This window comes from Amblyomma americanum, chromosome 2, assembly GCF_052857255.1.
Source record: "Amblyomma americanum isolate KBUSLIRL-KWMA chromosome 2, ASM5285725v1, whole genome shotgun sequence".
Classification (NCBI taxonomy): Eukaryota; Metazoa; Arthropoda; class Arachnida; order Ixodida; family Ixodidae; genus Amblyomma; species Amblyomma americanum.
In genome coordinates, this window is record NC_135498.1 from 157,174,294 (window position 1) to 157,186,214 (window position 11,921).

The following is an 11,921-nucleotide window of genomic DNA, read 5'->3' on the forward strand; positions in this document are numbered from 1 at the left end:
GCACACTTTAGTAACTTCTGAAGAATGGACCGAGTTGGTCTCGAAACGTTGGGCAAAAATAATATATTGGTTGGCGTCAGTTTTCTCACAACTATGTCAAGAACCCAACCAGACGGACTGCCGTCGAAGATGTTTTCATTGAAATTATACTGAGTTACCAAAGGATTTTGTGCAGCCGCAAAGCAATAGCTTCATGTACTAGAACAGAATGAGTATTGCAGACCTCGAAATATTACTTCATGTTTTATTGTATTGAATTCAGCTTAAGGTTAAAGCCATATTGCCGTCATTTTGAGCACCAAAGGAAAAATATAGACCGTCTCGGCTTCAACGGTAGCGACCGGTGGCGAAGACTCCAGGCGACGGGTAATTTTTCGCAGATCCTTCACCATCTTGAAGGAATCTGAAGATGGAAAGAAACAAACATTTAAAAACACAACCAGCGAACACAAAAAGACAAACCAGCTATCGGCTTTTATGACTGGAGGGAAAATTATTACATCACAAAATCAGAGGCAAAACAAGGCTGTTTTTGTCCCGAGCTTTCATGGCAGTATTTGCGAATGACTGCAATAAAATGCACTAAATTCAGTGCCTAGTGCTCCTTTGTACGCTAATGCAAGAAGCGAAAGTGTCTTTTAGTAAAATGAGCAACTTAGCATAGTTGTTTTAGGCAATCTGCATTTGCTCTTGAAGCTCTGTAATTTGCTCCTCCAACTGCTCCACTTTTTTTGTGGGCACCGCAGGAGCATTCTGCTCCATCCTAAAGAGAGACAGCACACCATAAAGCACCATTTGATTTTCCACTGTTGATAGTAGTGGCAGCCAATGATGCAATATTCACTGCAATGCAGTTCTGTTATTTTCTGTCTCGCCATGTTTACCAGAACCACCTAAACTCCTTAGTCGCCAGCCAGTTTCTGAATAGAAGAACCGTACCACTTAGGGGTCCCCCTATTAATAAAAGAACTGCCTAATGAATGTTCAAAGGGGGTCACAGCTTGTGTCAAAATGGTATCTTACCATAAGGCATATAAACAGCCTACAACTTAAAGCTGCAACATGATGTGCGAAAGCATGCATATGCAGCTACAACAGCTAAGAATGGACAAGAAAAATAACATACAATATACTATTAAAAAGCTATAACAATGAGTGTTTGAGCAGGACACAGTTCAAGTCCAAAAGAAGCCTAGATATAACGCATTGTACTACGAGCAAAAATAGAGAGAGACGAAATAGAAAGGCAAGAAGGTTAACCTGAAGTGTGATGCAGATGGCTACCCTGAATTAGTGAAAAGGAAGAGGGGGCTCAAAAAGGAAAGAAACCTGATAATAAGTTAGCATGCAGCAAAGTCACAATGTGTCGCACAAGCACATGTGTCCACAAAGAGTTTGTTACAATGTGATTGATTAGTGTTTTACAACCTGTGTTGTGCTTTAGCATGTTCACTGCGTTGTGGGTTACTGGTTGGTCACATCACATATTCATGCCGATTACTCTGCGACTACATGAACACTGTGTCCTGTGATGAATCCGTCGAACAGCTCAGGTTCTTCAAAGAGGCTCTGAAACGCACACATGCATGAAACCCCTCAATGAACTTGAAATAACGACATCTCCTTCCTCCTCCTCCTAAGCCAGTACTTCCTCTTGGGTAATCCTAGGCGCTGGTGGTGACGACACCTAGGCCGGGGGTAGCTAGCAGATGCTCCCAACGCTCGTCTTTAGGCGCGCAGTAGACCGCACGCTAAATGAATTTTGTGTTGCGTTTTCTGCCTTCACAGCTTTTTATAAATGGAGATGGAAGATTGAAAAATTTAGTTACTTCAATAACTAACCGTGCCCACGAGTCACTGCTTTATCGAAGCTTTCTGAATAGCGACTGTTTCGAATACGGAGTACACGGTGAAAGCGGCACCCACGAGCGACCCCGCGACCCTATAGTGGATATCCTCAGAGTTGCTTTTTCCGAATGGCACCTTTGCCCAATAACATTTGAAACTTACTGGTGCCAAGAGGAAGTGAAACGGCATGCACTGTGGGTGTGAATATTTAGCTGTGTCTTTTGTCAGAGACAGGCGTGCTGTCAAGGCTTTATATGAACCGATGGCGGTGTAATGCTCCCGTAACACGTTCAACTTTCAAAGGCGTGTGTGCAAGTGTAGTCGGATGTGCTTTTCAGCAATTGTTTCGAATTGACTATGTCATGGGTACGTCAGAGGCTAACGTTGAAAGGGTCTGAGTGGCTGCCGTCACTTGTGTTTGCTTGTTGATCGACGAAGGTGCTGCACAGTTGCGATCAAAAGAATTTTGATGTAGGATGAATTGTTTTAGTTAATTCACGGCAACCACAAAAGTCTTTACTATCACTGCTACGCGTGAAGATGCAGTACTGCATGGCCCACTACAATGGTGTTTCTCTGGTGATTGACCTCTTGCATCAGCACAAGCAATAACGGCCGATAACAGGACATCAGCTTCTATGGTGAAATTCTCATGCATAACACGGAGCAGCCTGGACTACCGCACTAAACAAAGCGAGATTTGGTATGGCCTAACCAGGGTCAGGGTTCAAAAAATGCTTCTGATGTCTGAAGCACATATGTCTACATATACAGTGCCACAGTTTTTTTTTTTTCAGCGGTCTACCAAAGCACAGCTTCCAAGTTTTTATCTGGGCTACAAATATGCTACAGGGCACGACTTGTTTAAGGAAAGGGTGCGGTGGACAGGAGTGATGAAATCACAAACACCTCAGTGCTGTTACCATCCTTCCCAACTGCTTGAATTTCACTATCTTGCTCAGTGTAGTCATCAACTTTTTCTGCCCTCATTCATCATAGCCATGGGGCTCTGCACTTTCACAAATGTATCAATTTCTTCAGGCAACCCCCAGGTCAAAAAGTAGTAATTAAAAAAAAACTGAATTTGCTGGCAAGTTTTGTCTCCTGGCTTATTTACAGACTAGTTCAAGGAGCCTTGTGAGTTTATGGGGATTTAACGTCCCAAAGCGACTCAAGCTATAAGGGGAGCCATGTTGAAGGGCTCTGGAAATTTCGACCACCTGGGGCTAATGTGCATTAAATCACATAGTACACAAGCCTCTAGAACTTCACCTCCATCGCAATTCAACGGCATCTTTCGGGTCAGCAGCCAAACGCCATAACCAATGAGCCACCACGGTGGCCGAGCAGCTTTAGACAGTGCACATCAAACCACATACTTCATAGCGCAGCTTCCCACTTACATGTCGTTTGGATTCAACTATCTGCATGCAGCACTTCTCGACATCCCTCATTACTTCCGAATGAGGCTGGAATCAGCTTTGGGAGCACCGTTAAAGGACCACAGACACATTACTTCAGCTGCGTCTTTTGTTCTTCCAAATGATGTTTTTCATAAGAATACATAATTCACCGCATGGTGTTTGCCTATGACCAATAAATAAATTAGTATTGAATTATTTCCTGATGCTGCTTCGGTTTCAACAACCGAAAGATGGCTGCGATGAGTAGGGAGTGTTTAGGTCATGTTAGGCATAAAAAACTGCAATATTGCTGCTGATAGTTTGCTTCTCATTCCAGCTCTTGAAGCAAGTTGACCTACGTGTTCAAACAGAATTAAGTGTCAGCAATAATACTGCAGTTTTTTTTTGTGCCTCACAAAATCTAAAACACTCTCAATGCATCATGGCCATAATGTCGAGGATGAAACCGAAACAGCATCTAGAAGAAATTCAGTCAGAGATTACTCAGAGGTAGCAAAAGAATGCTGCGTGGTGAACCATGCATCCTTGTGTCTAATGCAACATCTTAAAGAAAAAAACAAGCAACAAAAAATTACTGTCTTTCTTTCCTTACTCCGGACTTGCAGAAAATTTTAAAAACCACATTACAACAAATTACAAATTTCCCTCGGAGCATCTCTCCCATGGCAAGAAGCTTGGCTGGTGTGGTTGCTGCAATATAAGGTCAAATAGAAAGCAACACAGGATTTGCATGCCTGCGTGTTTCATTACAAATTACGACACATCAAAACATGGCGATGAAGGCCACATCTTGTTTCGCATGTCATAGACCACGTGTTGTATTCAAGTAGTTTACCTGCTCACATACAACCTTTTCGCGCTTGTTTCACATAATTGGTGCGAAAACACAGCTGTATATGTTTTCTTGATCGCAATGCATTCATAGCTTACAGCATTCACCTATCTCGCGTCCAGTCACCTAAGGCACAACCTACATAAGGGGAATTCCAGGAAATATTGATATGTGTTACTCCACTAAACTAAAGAAACTCTTTAGGATGTTACTTGCAAACACATTTTCTAGAATCAAGAGTTTTCTTTGTTATATATGTCAATAGTTTTAAAAATAAAAAATTAATAATTTACCACGATTACATCACAATTTCAGTCATTACAAATGCCAGACTACATGCAGATACGAGGCCGGTACCTTTTTTAAAACTAGTTAAATAAGAAAGCTGAACCATTCTCACTAACCTCTTGCAAGGAAATAAAATTTCGCGGTATTGACGCCTTGCATTCACTCAACCATAGGCTATCACAAAAACAGGTACTGTTTTCATGAAAACGGCTGTGTTTCAAAAATGAAAGCAGGCACAAAATTGGCAGCAACGGTAAAGAATTCTTCTACTCCGAATTCTTTCGTGCAGCTAACAGCCTTTATGAGTTACAGCTTGTAGTAATGAACAAGAGATCACAGCAATGGCTTGGCTTAGGCTTATGGGGGCTTAACGTCCCAAACGACTCAGGATATGGGGGACGCCGTAGTGAAGGGCTCCGGAAATTTCGACCTCCTTGGTTTCTTTAGCCCGCACTGACATCGCACAATACAAGGGCCTTTAGAATTTCGCCTCCATCTGAATTCGACCGCCGTGGCCGGGATCGAACCCGCATCTTTCGGGTCAGCAGCCGAGCGCCGTAACCACTGAGCCACCGCGGCGGATATAACGAGGCGCAGACGTTATGTGGCCCTTTGCCACACAGAGCAAGAAAGCACGAAAGGTTACTACTAAACGTCGACATTAATGCATAGATTTACCTTCGGTTTGTTTGAAGGCGGCTCTTAGTCTGCACTGCCATGGTTGGAAGAGGCACCTGCAATCCTCACGACCCGCGAGCGTCGTCGCTTCATCATTGTCTGCGTGCCTGCGTTATTTTGGCAGAATTAAATATAGAGCATTCGGGATGCCTACACATTACGGTTGCCAACGCTTATGCTTACCCAAATCGGGCAGCTCTGCTGTAGCTGGCGGCTCGCCTTCCTTCCATTTCACGCTGACATGCGTGCCCCGCAGCTCTCCGATGGCTTTCTCATCGTTGATGAGGCGGAAGCCAATATATACGTCCGCAATGGCGCGTATAGGGAACACGTCCCAAGATTCCTCTGTCGTCAATTTTATACGGATGCGCGACATGGCGCGACAAGGAAGTTATATTGGGCGACGACGACAAACAAAGCTGAGCCGAAACACTACCTGCACGTTTGCCGCCCCAACAAAAACAAGCGCTATCAGGCTTTGGCTATGATACGTACTTGCGATTTCTCGTAAGACGAACACCACAACCTTTACATTTGATTTCAAACTATTGACTGTGTTTGCGTTTTTTAAATATTTTATTTCAATTTCTTAGTTTTAGTGAAGAATAAATTAACGTTGATCAGAACAGTGTGCGCTGGCACACGGCAATACCCGCGCTTCTTCGACTTGGACTGGATCGCGTTTAGTTTCGATACAGCACCAAAGCACTGTTGCACCGTGAGTTTGTGCCTTGTCTGCTCGAAACTACTCTTTACTTTAAACAGGAAGTCTGATTTAATCTCAGCCTGCATTCCTCTGTATTGCGGCTACATTTGATTTTTACTGTTGCTGCTTCTAGCAGCTGCTTCTCATTACATTGTGGCATAGTGAGTATTAACGTGGAGGTTGGCAGAAACACTGCTGATATAACAAAATATGTGTTCAAAGCACTAATGATGACGCTGTGAAACCTGATGCGTTAAATGGGCACGAAAGCACTACACGAGCTCACGTAGCAGGCAGCCTCGCAGTTTCATTTTTTTTTGTGGGGGGTTGAATTCGACTGGCCATAAGAATGCAGCACGGGCCTGCGGGCACTGCTTGCGTGACTTGCTCATTGCATTTACATAGCGGCATGGTATATAACAAGTCATCCTATTATAGCCGCTCCGCGCTGAGCGCATGGAAACGAAAATAAAAACAGCGCTTCGCCACAGCGCGGTGACAGCAAGGCCTGTGCGTAGAGCCGATGACGCGCAGACCTCCGCGGGCTGCAAAAATAGTATGCAGTGTAAAATTGTAATAAATGCTAACTGCTAGGTGAGTCATCGCGAAAACGTGTAAAGGTTGGAACTGTCCGAGTGCGGAATGAATGCGGGTAGAAACAAACGTGCTCTCTCTAGCGGCTGCAGTTGTACCTGTATCTCTGACAACCACTATACAAGTTTACTTGTGACTCTACCTACCCTAATGAAAAGGGGGTTCTCACTCCGCCGCCCTCCCTACTGCATATTTATAGTCCTACCTTCAACGCTATTTCCCCTTTCATTCTTCCCATCAGCCCCCTCTCCACTTTCTGAACTTATTATGCTCGCATGTGGTTAGCGCCTTGCTGTGCTCGCTGTAACCACACGTTTGTCCTTGTGAATCAGCCGTTTCTTTTTCTAGGTATGCGTAGAAATGCCGAAGAGGAAAAAGGATAAGCAGTATCTTTTTGATGCCGCATGTGAGGTGCCCACTTGTACGAGAAACAGGCCTAAATTTTGGTATAACTGGGTCGAGCGCACTACCTGCGAATTAGAAAGCAATTCCAACGAATCGGACACTGGCTCGCCATTGGCTCCACTGTCCAGCGGAACTGACGATAGAAGTTTGCTATCTGCTTCCGTGGCAGCAGAACCTAGTGGAAGCGACGACTTTGCTGTGACCTTGGCACAGCACTTGTAGACTGCACACCCAGGTGAAAATGTCAATACGATTGATTCTAGTTTCAAGTGTTACCTTATGGTTTTTAATGGTCCGAGAAGGAACCCTACTGGTTCCAAATGAAGTCCTAATGGTCCTATAAGTAGGGCTTTGGTTCCTGATAGGCTCCTTACTGGGACCAGATGGGTCCCTTTCGGTCCCTTAAGGAGTTATGCCGTTGCCAGTTGGAACTCACCTGGTTCCATAAGAGACACTACTGGTCCCTTAATGAGTGATGTCATTCCCAGTCGTAACTCATCTGGTTTCATATGGGACACTACTGGTCCCTTAAATAGTGAAGGAAGGCTGAATGGTGGGCCGGTTGGTATGACATGTCGAAGAATAAATTTTACCTGCCGAAAAAAGACGAGGGACAAGTGGAGGACTACAGAGGACAGAGTGATGCCATTCCTTGTTCGAGCTCATCTCGTTCCAGATGGGAGTGAAATCCTTCTGATTTCAGCCTTCCTTGTTCCAGAAGGTGCCTTTACTGGTTGCTGGTTCGAGTCAGGACATAAATGAATGCTCGGTGAGAACCTATTGCTTTGCATGGGACTAAAAGTCCACTAAATTGGACCTAAATGATAACCAGCAGCACAAGGTAGTGCGAATAAACAGCTTACACTTTGGATGAAATGATCGCAGCTCTTTAAACCCAAGTGCAGGCTATTTATGGTTGATTGAAATCTGCAGCCATTCTACTGAGATTTACAGTCAACCAACAGGTGCATGCAAATGAATGACATGCTTCCATGTTGGTGCGATTCCATTTCGGTGCACCAGCTTGAACAGTGAGACATGAACGTAAAAAGGCAGACAAGATAGATCGCTGACTTTTAACTTTAATGATGATAGACAAGACAAAGCAGGATATATACACTTAATGTAGTGTGGGAAGTTGAAAACTATGGGATATATATACACACTGAGAAGTGGTGACAGGATGCTATGCCCATAACAAAAAAGTAGAGGAGCTGCAATGAAGAAGTATGGATAAGGTAAATGCGAAATGCGGTAAGAACAGCCCCACAGTGCCATAACTACCTTGACTATGCGCATTATTGGGTCAAGTGCAATTGTTCAGTCACTTATTGGGCAATGCCATCTAAATATGCGCAACTATTCTTGGCTGAATATTAGTGATTCATCACATTATGCAGGGAGGCACAAAAAGCTGAGTGACAGCATACAACTTGGATGTCCCTGTGTCACATATAAAAGGGAGTCTGAAATAAAAGTATGAACGAAAAAAGACGACGAGAATTGCGATAAGGATCACATGGACTAAAGAATAAAGAAGATGAAGAAGTATTCGGTGAGGTGGGAAGAGATGACTGGTGGAGAAGAGAAGAAGAGGACGACGACAAGGATTACGTGGACTAACGCCAATGCTATAAAAGCGCGAGGAAGATCGAGACACGGGGAGAACAGAGAAGCGGAGGTTCCGGCGGGTCGGAGACGCTTAGGCTGGAAGAGAGCAACGCCGGCTACTGCTATGGTGAGCTCGAGTTCTACGGCATCGCACCGTGGTTTTCCTGCTGTTCCTGAGCCCATTCCGGGAGTCAACTTCCACCTGCAACGGCCAGGGGTGTCTCCAGCGCTGTTGCCACCCATCCGGGTGGTGCCGCCAACGCCAACATCACCGGTATCACCTCCATGGGCGCTTGGACCGAGAGCTTGTACGACGACGCCAGCGACGCCAGCCTGAGCAAGTCGAACACCACCTCGACGCCGGCAACTGGACCCATGCAACGCCTCATGCGCAGCGAACCAACCGTGAGCACGAACGCCGACCTCTAACAGTAGAACGCTAGTAGTAGACGTTAGTAGCAGTGTTTCCGGGTGTGTGTAGTGATAGTCTGTTTTGTGTTAGTTTAGTTTTGTATGTTTTGCGTGGTAGTGTTTGCGTCAATTAGGGTGTATTAAATGTGCGTCTGTGTGGGTACACCTGTCGCCTAGTCCATTCTTTTGGTCTGAGTGTTCTGAGGGGAGATCCGTGACACACTGGCAAGTGCATCGGATATTTTGAAAAGCAACAAGAGTAGTCTTTAACTGGTCATGAGTTTTTCACAGCACCACTGCAGCTCTTATGGTGCATAGTGTACTCTGCCAATCTGCCAGTTGCCTTAATTGCAAGGGGGTGGCTCAAAGCTTGTAATCATGAATAATTAAATTCCAACTCCTTTTTTCTGTTCTGGCACGTAATTAGTTGAATGACTAATATAAAGCATCAACCAATGACCAAAATGCAATTATGTACTGCAAACAAATGAAAGAACTAAAACAACCCCAATAAACAGCATGGACCTCACCTTCACTCACGAACTGCCCAGCAGTAATAACCAATTACAGTTTTTAGACCTCACCCTAACCTTTCACCCTTCACATGTTTGCTGGCGATACTGTCGACGCACCAAGAAAGATTTGTTGCCATTTCATTCAAACCATTCTAAGACCGTTAAGAGGGCTATCGCTTCCCAGTGCCTTGCGTCCGCACTAAAGAAGACCTGCCGCCGTGCCATGCACGCCAGTTTTGCATCTCAGGTGTCCAGGTTGCAGAATGCAGGCTTCCCGGCTCCCCTGGTTCTCTCCGTGCCGCAGACCTTGCTGAAAAAGCTGAAGGGCAGCAATGGAAACAAGACTTCAAGAAAAAAGGCTGGAAAGGCCGGAAGTTGTACCCTACGTACACCACACCTCTCATAATCTCAAGAAGGTGGCCAATAAGTACGGCGTCAACGTGGTACTTTCAGCGCCGCGAAAACTAGCCGGAATGTGCTCACGTATTGGGAGAAAGGAAATGCAAGATTGCGCCATCAGACACTGAACGCCACTTGTTGGCTGCACGAAAGGAGTGGTGTACGAGTTCCCGCTTACATGCGGGAAGGTGTACGTTGGACAGACCGGCCGGTGTCTTAATGAGCGCCTGCTTGAACACAAGAATTCATTGAATAAGAAAGGAGCCCATCTTCCAGACCACTGCCAAGCATGCTCGAAAGAGAAACGTATAGTCTGCAAGCTCCGACTGCCTGAATGCAAAGTGCTACTGAAAAGCCGAGATAAGACCGAACGTGAGCCGGTGGAAGCCTTTTATATCAAGAAACGAGGTGACAATTGCATCAGTGATACCTCGGTTATTATCCGGCACAGTGAAATGATGTTTCTTGAGGCATATCTGTGGAAGGTAGATGCTTGTCAAATTGAGATTAAGAGCATGGATAAGGTCAGAGGCTCTATAAACGCTCTTCCCTGAATAAACCCTGTTGAAAGTGTAGCGTTCGTCCGGTTCCCTTCCTCGTCCGTGTTGCCAGTTTGCGCTCTTATGTCTTTCACGAACAATAAACATGCCTAAATCTGCAATTCAAAGGTACAGACTCCTGAAGGAGTAAATAAATGGAAAAAAAGGAATGGATACCATCCCAAAATATTATAGTATCAAGAGCAATTCACATTGACACATGCACGTAACACGGTAACAAGTACAAGCATCTTCATACAAAAAATTAAGACCAAAGCACGCTAATGATGGAGAAGTAAATGACAGTAGAAAATGCACTAGACATTCCGCTCAGATTTACTATAAAATAAAATGCAATTCATTCATGCACAGATTACCGGTAACGAAATAAATGTTCTTCAACATTTAAAGGAAGTGTCATTCAGGATGCGAGTAGGTTGCTTTACCAATTGTGCTAAGCTGTGCAAAATTATTAGGTCAACAAGTGATTCAGCTGCCTTAGACAGGGGATCGAGAAATGGGCCGTCCCAGTTAATGGAAGGAATATTGAAGACGCCGCCTAGCAACATGTTTGAAGAAAGACTTTTGGTAGAACAAAAAAATTCGTTTAGTTAATCAAAAAAACGTACTATCGCTATTTGGGGGCCGGTAGATTCTGCCTACGATGAAGTTGCATTCCTTTAGATGCACTTTCGCTGTAACGCAATCAATCGCAGGTATGTCAGGTAGTCTTGTTACAGTTAACGCTTCTTAAAATGTAATTGCCTCACCACCCCCTCGGGAATTCCTGTCTTTTCGAAACATACTGTAACCTGGCGGTGTGAGCTCGTCGTCGCGAATGCTAGATTTTAACCATGTTTACGTTACAATTATTATGTGCGGTTTGATGTGACTATTACTCGGAATACTGATGGAGGGCCATTGTTTGAATCGTCAGGACGCAGTGTGTGGCCCTTACTACTCCAGATAAATGAAGTGCCATAGGAATTAAGGGTTCGCAAATTGTTGATTTTTGGTCCTTGGTTTGGAAGCAAAGAACCCAATATGAACAGCTTTCTTGGGCCGTTTGTGCAGCCAATGAATAGCCTTTCTTCAGAGGGTACACCTTGGACGACTCTGGCTGGAGTGGACAAGGTATGTCGCGTTTACCCTGGGCTATGTAGTGTGGGCTCCGTAGCCCGCTGCATGGTCATCAACATGCACCAATTCAATTGTGCTCATGGGTGCGCTTGGTGCAAGCAGAGTGGACAAGTCATTGATAAAGGTAGAGGCCACACTCGTGTGTACCAAATGCAGAAGCCTGCTGCAAAATTGAGGAGCAAAGAAAGCTTCGAAAAGCAGGCTGAAGAGGCACAAAAGAGGTGTGAGTTTCAAAAAGGCGTGAAAGATCCTAGCATTTTTTTTCTAATGGCATTCTTCAGCTTTCCTACATCATTTGTTGTTGACTATATGCACACCGTGTGAAATGGCTTTGTCAGAACCACGGCATTTATGTGATTTGGACACAAGAAACGGTCGGAATACAGCAATTGACGTTATCTGCCGAAGATTAATGAGAAGCTGAAGCCGTTCACTCCACTATGGGAGGTGAGTAGGTTCCCACGGTTCCTTTCTTATATGAAATTCTGGAATGCGTCTGAATGGAGGGAGAGGATGCTGTATTTTTCCCCC

The 11,921-nt window shown here is 44.7% G+C and overlaps 1 long non-coding RNA gene across 1 annotated transcript; it reads right to left on the reverse strand.

The window, feature by feature from the left end:
* Positions 1-289: 289 nt before the first annotated feature.
* Positions 290-5,507, reverse strand: LOC144119192 (uncharacterized). Its single transcript, XR_013312288.1, has 3 exons — positions 5,254-5,507; positions 5,071-5,177; positions 290-403 (listed from the first exon to the last, which is right to left on the reverse strand). It is a non-coding gene; the product is annotated as an uncharacterized LOC144119192 (long non-coding RNA).
* Between the last annotated feature and the right edge of the window lie 6,414 nt (positions 5,508-11,921).